The sequence below is a fragment of the Cyprinodon variegatus genome, unplaced genomic scaffold (assembly GCF_000732505.1).
Source record: "Cyprinodon variegatus isolate N-32 unplaced genomic scaffold, C_variegatus-1.0 Scaffold55, whole genome shotgun sequence".
In the NCBI taxonomy this organism is placed as follows: Eukaryota; Metazoa; Chordata; class Actinopteri; order Cyprinodontiformes; family Cyprinodontidae; genus Cyprinodon; species Cyprinodon variegatus.
In genome coordinates, this window is record NW_015150508.1 from 1,244,956 (window position 1) to 1,255,523 (window position 10,568).

Genomic DNA, 10,568 nt, shown 5'->3' on the forward strand with positions numbered 1-10,568 from the left:
ATAACAAATGTACTCTAGAACAAAAAAAACATATTGAGATTAGCCTAAAAATCTATTTCCCTTTAATATTTGATGCCCTGTTAGAGGAGCGACACCACTGCGGTGTTTGTCTCTGTTCATCTCAGGCTCACCGGTGCCTGTGGGAGTGAGTTAGGCGAGACTTGGCCGCAGACATTTTCCTGAAACCCCTTGAACAAAACAGGCAAGTCTTGACAGTCTGTCCGCCACCAAGTCGTCACACAATCAGTTGCAGGAAACCAATCCCTAAATAGCAGTGATTCATCTCTTCATCACACACAATCCTAGTACACAGTGCACAAAGAAGCTCTCTCTGTCTGTCTCTCTTTCTCTCCCCCTGTTTTACCCTATCTGTCTCAACACTACCCCCCAATCCAACCCAGCCCCAGTGTGGTCTCTCATGCTGCTTAAAAATAAGTGCTTCTCCCAGCTTTCTTTGCCCTGTGATTTACTGGCAGTGTCTAACTGCAGGGCAGCATCTTTTATCGTTACATGATCTGGGGCTGAAAGCTGACAAAATGGAATCTCTGAGCAAGTACTTTTGTGTGCCAGTAAGTGTATGTTCAGGGCAAAAGAAGAAGAGGAGCGTAGAGGAGGAATAAAGAACTTGTGTGAGAAACGTTTGTCTGAGTGCAATCCAAATCCTCCCAGCCTCCTGGTGCCGTGTTGCTTGAATACATGTGTGTTTGTCATTCTGCTAAATGGTTTCTTCCTTGACTTGATGGAGCTAGTGCCATCTCCAGGGAACGTGTTACACCACGCGCTGAAGTAAAGCACTTTGAGACCGGTGAAAAAGCTCCAAGCATTAGTGCGATCCATTTGTGAGAGGTAGAAAATATATAAAACACCAGACCTGATTATGTGCTTCCTTCTTTCGTCTGTGTGGATGCATGCCTTTGAGTTGCCACGATAACTTTTCTCTCTCTAGCGGGGAGCCTAAAGCCACATTAAGCAATCCACCTCTATTTCTTACTTCTTTTTGCAAGATGAATCAGATTTAGATAGCAGACTTGGCCTTGTGTGTGTCTGTTTGTGGCATAATTTAAATGGCAGTATCAGTTGCATTATGTGAACACATCATCATCACGGGTGAGAACAATTGGGCCAACACGAGAGTACACAACAGTTTCGGCGTATCATTTCAGCCTTGATGGACCGTCACGATGACGCGTGAAGGTCAGAGTAGCAATGACCGGCACAGCTGTCACTTCTCCTCCCAGCAGTCTCTTAGCTAAGTGGCCTTCCAAAACACTCAGCACAAAACAGCCAACTGGGAAGCAAAGGACCTGAGCCAATGGAACATGGCTATAACCCTGCTGGGCCTGTATCATGGCATTATTACTAGACTCTAAGCAATACCCCAAGATGGGGAGAAGATGCAAGTCAGAGCTATTGTGGAATACAGTGCGTAGAAACCGTTGGTTTTACATGCCAAAATCGACGCTATGACGTTTATTGGTAGTAGTTCGCAAAATTTAGGTTAACACCCATCAAAGGAGCTTTTTTTTAACGATGAGCAGCTCTGCTGTACAAGGGAGGAAAGGATATAGTAGAGCTGTGTGGAGAGCAGATGTGAATCCACTTTGATTTCAGCCCCTGTGTGTGTGTGAAGCTTCTATTAAATGGATCTGCTGTCTCCTTTATCAAGGGAGTCAATAAAGGGCCAGTCCTGTCAAACCCTCAGGGGGCGAGAGAGTATGCACATATGTGTCCGCGTGCTGGAGTGCGCACGCGCCGGTGTGTTATGGGCGGATTTTGAAGTACTCTGACAGGTGAGTGATTGAGTACTTTCATTTCCCTCCAGCGACAACAAGACATCCACACACACACGGAAAACAGAGTGGAGGTTTCAGAGGGAGGGGAGTTGTTGTTCCTTAAAGGATGCTGCTTCTGCCTGCATGCTTAAATTAGCTCTAAATGTTTGGATTACACATGGGAGCTCTCACACAGGATTTAGCAACCGTAGCCTAGAGTCCAGAGATGTTTCCGACTACATGCACACAAACAAAGAAGACGTGTCCTCAAACGGATCACAAACACAAGTCACCCTAGACAACAAAACTTAAGTTCCCAAGATTCAATCTAATGATGGGAGAGATGCTGGAGATTAAAGTAGTACAAAAACGGACAAAACATGCAATGTCATCCATCAGATTTTCAATACGGCTAAACTCTCTCCTTGTTTCACTTCACAAGAGTGCTGTCTTGGCTTCCGCTGGTGGGGGGAGGATATAGTATGCAAACGGACACAGAGGGAGGGAGAAGAAAAAAGGAGGGGAAAGAGAGAAGAGGAATGAGGGGAGGTCAGCACCCCCGGTCTTAGATAAAGGCCTTCTCCCTCCCTTCTGCCTCAGCTTTCCAAGCTCCTGCCAGGATCGAGAGGCGTCTCACGTTACAGCTGTCTCTCAGTGTCATCGTTCAGAAAGAGCGAGCACAAGCGCAACAGAGAGACAGACAGCAAGGCAGAAGGACAGACAGACACACAGAGAGGGAGAAGGCGGCACAATGCCACAGATGGAGCAGGGGCTAAGCTTTCAGAGCTGGACGGGAGAAAAACAAGAGCAGCAGCAGGTTCCACTGGATGAGGAAAGCCTCACGTCGAGGCTGCCTGCTGATGTATTTAATAAGTAATGCTCTTGCAATGCACGTTTCCACTACAATGCAAAAGCATTTTGAAATCACTGAAATGTGCTTTGACCTTTTCAGGACAAATTATTTCGAAATGGAGTTTGAGCAGAGCTGGTCGGACCATTTCCTCTCCGCCACCTGGTGCTAACTGAAAACTGACAATTTCCCAAGAACAAGAAAGGGGAAATATTGCTGATACCTCGCTTTGCATGCACTGAGACCAGAGAAAGTGAAAGGCACAGTACCTCCAGAGAGATAAGAGTTACTGTAAAAGTGTGTGCTTAAAGGGCTCGGGTGGATTAAACACTGCAAGTTGCCTCTCTACACATGAGTATCCTTTTTTAACCTTAATATGCTAAAAACAGCAGCCTGTCCCAGGCAGTCATGACTAATCCACTGACTACCAGCAAATCAGCCCCAGTACTGTAAACACGGTAGGGCCGTCTTAAGGAGTAGTGAGCTGGATTGAATTTAGAATCGAACCACAAATCAAACTGAAACTTCTATGGATGATAAAAGGATTGCACCAAAGTGATGGCCCTACACGACTAATAAACCTGGATTTGAGTTTATCAACATGGTTCACATGATGGCTCTGAACACCTGCACCTATTGCAGTTTAAAACTGCTTGTCTGTGCTTTTATCCTTGTCCTTTTCTCTGGTGTGATGTAGGAGTTAAATATTTTAAATTCTGGCTTAGCTTGAGGCAGACTTTGCCAGCGCAGCTAAAATAAAAAGCCTTTGTGGCAGCAGTGACTAGATTTTTAATGCCGAAGAAGATCAATAAATGGGGGCTGTCGGGGTGCAATCTCATGCATTTGTGTGCATCTGTGTGAGTGAGTGTGTGTGTGTGTTTCCAGTCTCTATGCATAAATGCCCGCTTTTCTGACAGCTTTGTGTGTGTGTCAAGGTTTATGTGTGCATGGGAAGGCTTACAGCACGCCAAGCCTGCATCAACCTATCCGATAGTACCATCAAAAACCCCACTGACCCAAGAGGAACACCAGTAGAGAAACCAATATCATTCCCATCCCGCCATTCAAAACCTTCTTCCTATTTCTTTTCCATTAATTTCCTCTCCTATTCGAACACAGTCAGGATGATGAGAGTATCCTGGAGAAATGTATATTTACAGGCCCCCTCTTCTACAGATTGAAAATGTCACGGTGCGGTAAACGTCAAACTTTATCGCTGGTCTTCGAGGCCTCAATGCTGTAATCAAGTTTCTGTGCACAGATGAGATGTCTAAGGGCCGGAGAGGGGAAAAAAACCCCAAAACAAACAAAACCAACAAACATCTTGCGTGTTTTTTCCACAGGAAAAAAACAAACCCATACCATTGTGTTACTGCTGTTTCAGCTCACTTCATCCAGCTGCTTCTCTTAACACTGAGAGGGCCATGAATGGCTGTCTTTCATGCAGCAAAATACCAGTGATGTGAAAACGCTTTCATAATCTTGCCATGTCATGTCAGTGTTACGTTTCACAAAGGCCATGTTAAATGGATGCTTTCAGCTCAGCGCCAAAACCTAAACATGAATATGCAAAGGAAACATACTGAATAATGAGGACCAGCGCACTCGCTGTTCTGTGGCTCCACTAAACATGAAGCACATTTGTAATTTCACCTCCTCACCCGACGTACAAAACAAAAACAGCCTTGAAGTGGAAAAATCATAAGGACCTTTTGAGACTTCATTATAAGAAACTAGAACACTTTCCCAAGCAGGTATCTCTTCGGAGAGATGGGGGGAAACAAGAAAAAAAGAAAAAGGAATCAACCTTTTCACCTTGCTGGTAGAAAAGCAGGCATCCCGACGAGACGGAGAATGCGCAAACAACCTTGACTTTCATCAAGGAAATTCTCACATTGAATGATAAATAGAAGCCCACGGGACGAACAGCGGAGAAGCAGCTTATCGCCTTTCCCTCCCAAATTTGGCCGCTCTGTCTTCTGTCTCCTGAAAGTCAATGCAGGATGACCCGATTGCACTTTCCAGCGCTTATTGTTCGGTAATTAATCCACCATATGTAATCCGTGCAGAAATGCAGAGAAAACCAAGAGAGTGTTGATTTGTTTAGTCTTAATTAACAGTGGAGATTGTTTACTTGCTCCTACAACAGGAGGCATATGTGCCCCATCTCATTAGCTGGGCTTTCAAACTGGAACCACACTCTCTCTGCACAGATGGGTACAAACAGTGCCGGTCAAAGATAGCCACAATATTCAAAAAAGGCTGGCGTTAAAAGCAGCTGTCAACAAGAATTGACTTTAGACAGTTATTTGTGTATTCTGATGATAATCAGGACATTCAGCGAGCCAGCAGTGTCAAAAAATAGTGAGGTAACATGAGGTTAGGCACACCATCAGAAGTCTGTTTCAGCAGGTAGGAAATTAAAATCCTAAATTATGATAATGTATCAATAAGCAAGCCTAAAACTCACACTCGCACAGAGCTGAGGATCAAGGCAGATACTTATATTGCCGCTTGAATTACTAATGTAAAACACATTATCAATCTTATAAATATAGGGTTAACTTTATAGGCTGAACCTCTCCTTAGAGGGACCAACTGGCTGCTTAAGGATGATCTATACCACTAACGCATCTGTTATGGCAATCAATTGATATGTCAATCAACTCTTCCTCACAGTTTTCTGTAAAAACGATTTGCAAACGACTGCCGGATGAGAGGAGCTGAAGAAATCTGACCAGAACTCTGTCTAGCACAAGTTTATTGAGTCACTTTGTTAACAAAGAGCAGATCTCCACTTCCTCTCTAGATTTCACAGCTCGGTATAACCACTAACATGCACAGATTTAGGGGTGCAAGCAGATGGCTACTATTCTCCATTGATTTGTTTTCAACAGTTCATTAATTAGTGAACAAGTATAGCATGAAAGCTAAGAGGCCATGAATATTTTCAATGGCAGAGTAGGGTGACACTAGAGAAGTAAAACGAAACATTTTGACATCATTACAGATATCATAATGGTGGTATTGATTGGAATCAGCCTACATTTCATCACTATGTGCTCACTTGGCTCCTTGGCCTTTGAGAAAGTCAACCAGAGTTGATAAACATATTATTAGTAACCAAGCTTTTATGCCATTTCATCTGTCTCAGACCTGTGAGCTGCAAATGACTGCCCATCCATACTGATAGGGTTATAGTAGCGGGTCGTTAAAGATAAGGATCTGTTGAGGGTTTTGTTCTTGGTATAACTAGCACTACAAGCAGATAACAATACATTTATCATCATTTTAAGCATTTAAACACAACATTTAAGGGTGTCCAAAGATCAGCCACAGATTTTTTTATATATTTTTTATTTACAGACTAATCCAAATTTGAGGATGGTACAAATTTACCAGTATGGGCAGCTGTTAGAAAAAGACAATTTTCTCTAGCCTTTTTTTTAGTACATTAAAAAGTTTTACATTAAAAAAAATCTTTGTAAAATGGAAAATATTAAGGAAAATACAAATTGTTTTATTAACCATGTAGTTTTCCTTTCACAGCAAAGGAACACAAACATCATGTGATGTCACCTCAACAGCAGGATTGGTTCAATCATTCATTACATGTGTGACCCACATCCCATCCTTGTATAAATCAATAGATCCATTTCCTCTAAAGGTCTCCTTTGTTTGTTTTATTAAAATATTGCATTTTTGACTGTTCTTGAGGTAACAAGGGGGAAAAAAGTTTTTTTTCAACAAGTTTAAGTTTAAATAATATATTTTTGTGCTTAGTGACTTTGTGTAGCCAAAAGTTTGGACATGTCTGCACTAAAGAAACAGCCACATACAGATTTTACTTAAATGCTAATACAAAAATGTGTTTGGTTTAGTGAGTTTTGATCACCAAAAGTTCTAATAAACAGCATATATCTCCTGTTCCCACAACGTTCTGTGAAGGTTAGCATCCAATACAACTGTCATTCCAGCTTGGATATGAACCTCTATGCTGCTCAAAGATCTCTGACTTTCTTGCCGGGATTTCCTAATGTTTTTCCTGATTGCAACCTGGACAAGTTCAAAAATCAGAGCTCAAAGAGAATGAACTACTACTGTGCTGAAAAGTGAAACATTATAACCTAACGAGTATTGCAACCAAGCAGTCTTTTGCAGTTGCTATTCTGCACATCTGATTGTGATTTCATATATTTTGCAGCTCAATGCTACAGCTAGATAAAGAGTTACATGCTTGCATGTGTGTACTGAAGCAAAACACCCTGTTCTCTTTTATCACTTATTTGGCCTTAATCTATCTAACCCCAAACCACAGATTAGGATGAGTCTTGATGTCTCAAAGAAATACGGGACGTACTTTAGCCTCAGCGTAAATGTACGCAGTCAGCGATGCACCTTATCTGTTGGAAACTGATTGTAAGGCATTAGTGGAGTATTTAAATATTTTTTAATGGATAAAAATAAAGTGGTCATTGGAGCAAATGCACTCATACACTCCTTACTCTCTGGCTTAAGGTCTTTTTTCTCCTCTTTACAGTCGAAAATACGCAACAGAGAGAAAAAGAGTTTAACTACACTATGAAGCAGACCACTTTGTAATATTACATGGATGGATGACAGATTTACTGCAGTGTGTTGCAGCAGGAATAATAACCTCTCCATATTTATCTGATGTAACTGGTATTAATTCAAAATAATCACATTTTGACACCCAAAAATATATATTAGTAAATATTGCCTCAGACTGATTATCATTATACTGTATCATACACACCTCATAAAGCCAAGTTTAGTTCCTTTTAACAGAAGATAAACTGAGGTCCCCTCTCTTTAAAAAAGATAATAACCTTATATTCAATAGTTGAGGATTAAGGAGAATCCAAGCTTGTGTGCACATGGGATTGCCTTCTCAAAAAGCCGTCCAAGTTCTGTCAGATTCAGCACCCCAACACACAGAGCTCGTGAACCTAATTTCACCTAATCAGCTTAGTCAATAGCAACCATTTGCTGTGATTCTGGTAGACATGCAAATAGGGCTTAACGACGTATATCCTTAATTCCTAAATGTTCAAGTCAAGCGGAAGACTCCTTTTATCTGTGTAAGAAAAAAACAAAGGTTCTAATTTGAAAGATCGAAAGAAAAGAAAAGCGAATAAAAAACAAAACTAAACTCCAGCAGAGAGTTGACTCTTTTCTCTTGGCCTGGCAATGAGGGATCTCTCTCTCTGATTTGAGTGTGCTTGAGGTAGCACAGTGTGCTTTCATTTCAAACCAACATGGCAAACAAACTCTGACAGATTTGTTCCTCTTTTTTTTTTCTTCTTACTTTTGCTCTTGCTCAATCTCTCGCAATTATGAGGAAAACGCACTGCACAAATATATGAGCCCTTCTTGTCAGTTTTTGTGTGTTCAGCACCTCCACGCACACACAAGTGCATTCAAACAAATGTGCCCAAAATAGTGCTAATAGATAAATAGTTGCACAGGCCATAGAAAAAGTTAGAAGACGCCGTTCCGTTTCAATTCACTGATACCACTAATGGCTTCTTAGCAGCTCAATGAAATCAAGCAGCTGTCATGTCGATGCATCAGCAGCGGAGAGAGGAACGAGAGCCATTCCCCACAAGGACAGAGGCAACCGCGCCTTCATGTTTGGCTAAACATCTGCTCCTCTGCACTCCGGCTTCGCAGCAATAAACGGGCAAACAAAAGAGGTGGGAGGTGAAATGATCAGATTTTCCATTTCAAAGCATTTGTTCTGTGTGTTTTCATCCCTCCTCCCCCTATTTCCCTGCTTATAGGACACAGAGAAGATGGTGAGATCAGGCTCTACCTTAGGGGAGGGCTTGAGCACATGCATGGGGCAAAATGACAGAAAATAAATAGGACAAGTGTCCTGCCTGGAAACGTATAAACAAGCATCAAAGCACATAAAGCGGGTGATACAATAATAGGATACATTCAACAGTGTGATCAAACTTGTGATGTTTAAAAATATCAAGCTGTTTATAATTAGATTGTTCAGTAATAGGTGCTTAAAGTGTTTATCATGAAACATTATGTAGAATCAATACTATATTTTGACTCTTAATTGCATTCTTGGTAATTAAGGCTAACATCAGTCCTTCCTTCCTTCCTTCCTCCCTCCCTCCCTCCCTTACTTCCTTACTCCATTCATTCATGTTAAGATGCACATTCAAATCACAAGTATCATAACACAAAAAAAAAACATATAAAACATATCAACTTCGCATATGTGTATCAAACTATACTAACAGTTAAAAGTCCAGATATTATAACCTCAACACATGACTTCAGATTTTGTTTATAAATCAACATAATTATCTTTAAGTGTTACAAGCTTTAAAATTATGCTGGGAGAGGATTTATCAGATGGTAATTTATTTCTAAAACGGCTCCATAAAACGTCTTTTTTTTTTCAAACAGCGCTTCAAAACTTTGGTAAAACTTAGAAGAAAAAAACGTGGATCCATTTCCTACTAAAGTAGTTAAAAAAGTGTTTGTGAGAGTAGAGAGAGAGAGAGGAAGAAAGACAGGGGTGCTTGATGGACGAATTTAAAACAACCAAGATGGCGAGAGGCTTGTTGTTTTGGAAGGGGCAGAAAAAAAAAATGGAGGATATTGTAATATACACAAAGGGATAAATTTCAACAACTCAGCCAAGCGGCTGCTAGCTGCTGCTGCGCGCGAGCGGTTTGAGGAAGCGACCGCGATTAGCAACAGCAGCAGCAGCCCGGCGGAGCCAACAACACGGAAAACAGCTCCAACTCCCAACTGCTTAGGAAGGAGAAACACAAAAAACACACGTCTAAAACTAACCCTAACCGATCTGGATATTTATATATTTGTCATAAATTGTTTTATTCTGGCGTCGAGTGACTGTTAAAGCGGATGGGTTTTTAAAAGGACGGACAGCGAGGACCAGCGGCGGTCCAGTCACCACCAACCCCCCCAACTGCGTTTTAATGCTTACAGCTCAAAATACGCACTAAAAAAATACCCCAAGAGACCCGTTTAAACAGTGAATGAAAACAATAAAGGCTTAAAAAGTTTAAAATCACAACCATTAAACTAGTTATCAAACATGAGCGGAAGGTTGAAAGAGAGAGAGAAAGGAAAGAAGGACACAAAGACGATTCCCACTATCAGGTCACCACTCAGAACGAAAACCACTCGTTTTCAGATTAAAGAAGAAGAAAAAAACTTTAACCAAACGTAAACCGAACGAATGAATTACATTCGCATAAAAAACACACACAAGAAAGTATCCACAAAGCTGAAAAAAAGAGCGAAGAAATGAAAAGCGAAGCCAGCTCTATAAAGCGGAGCTTGTTTCTGTGATGGGTTTGAAAACAGCGTCAGGGAAATAAACAAAAAAATAAATAAAAAAATAACGCTTACCTTTTTTTAGTTTCGACACTTTACTTATTTCCAGCGTGCGGCTTCTTTAGATCAACTAACTCTTCGGTTTGCTCTTCTTGTCGCTTCTCTTGTGTCTTTTTTTTCCTTCCTTGGTCGCTTTTGGTTATGAAAGAGGTCGGGGACGAATGATAAAGAAGGGAATTGGGCAGTAATTGAGTCTCGGTGTGAGTGTGTGTGTGTTAGTTACTAACAGCAGATTGAAGGAGACTCTTCTCAAGGTTTATTCAGCTCCACTTCAAGGAACCGACCTGACGTCAGCTCACTACTGCCACACAAAGAAAACTTATTATTTGTGCAGCGGCCGTAGTAGAGGAGCGGATACCGTAATTGACCGTTATTACTTTAAATGCGACATTATCATTCGGCAGCACGGATCTGACGGAGACTTTTATTTACGAATGTTGCTTTGTGGCGCATCTCATTCACGTCTGTTGTAAACAAATACAAGAAGAATAGCTACAAATTAAATATATGTTACAACTTTTTTTTTTTTTTTTTTT

The 10,568-nt window shown here is 41.2% G+C and overlaps 1 protein-coding gene across 12 annotated transcripts in view; it reads right to left on the reverse strand.

Moving 5' to 3' along the window:
• The window catches only part of baz2b (bromodomain adjacent to zinc finger domain 2B), a 79,573-nt gene extending 69,264 nt beyond the window's left edge, over nt 1-10,309 (reverse strand). For 7 of the 12 annotated variants that reach the window (XM_015371256.1, XM_015371261.1, XM_015371254.1 and 4 more), the window contains exon 1: nt 10,048-10,309. The gene's annotated coding sequence lies outside the window, so the exon portion shown is untranslated. The remainder of the gene's footprint in view (nt 1-10,047) is intronic. The other 5 variants (XM_015371262.1, XM_015371260.1, XM_015371263.1 and 2 more) reach the window with 1 other exon arrangement.
• Nucleotides 10,310-10,568: the final 259 nt, after the last annotated feature.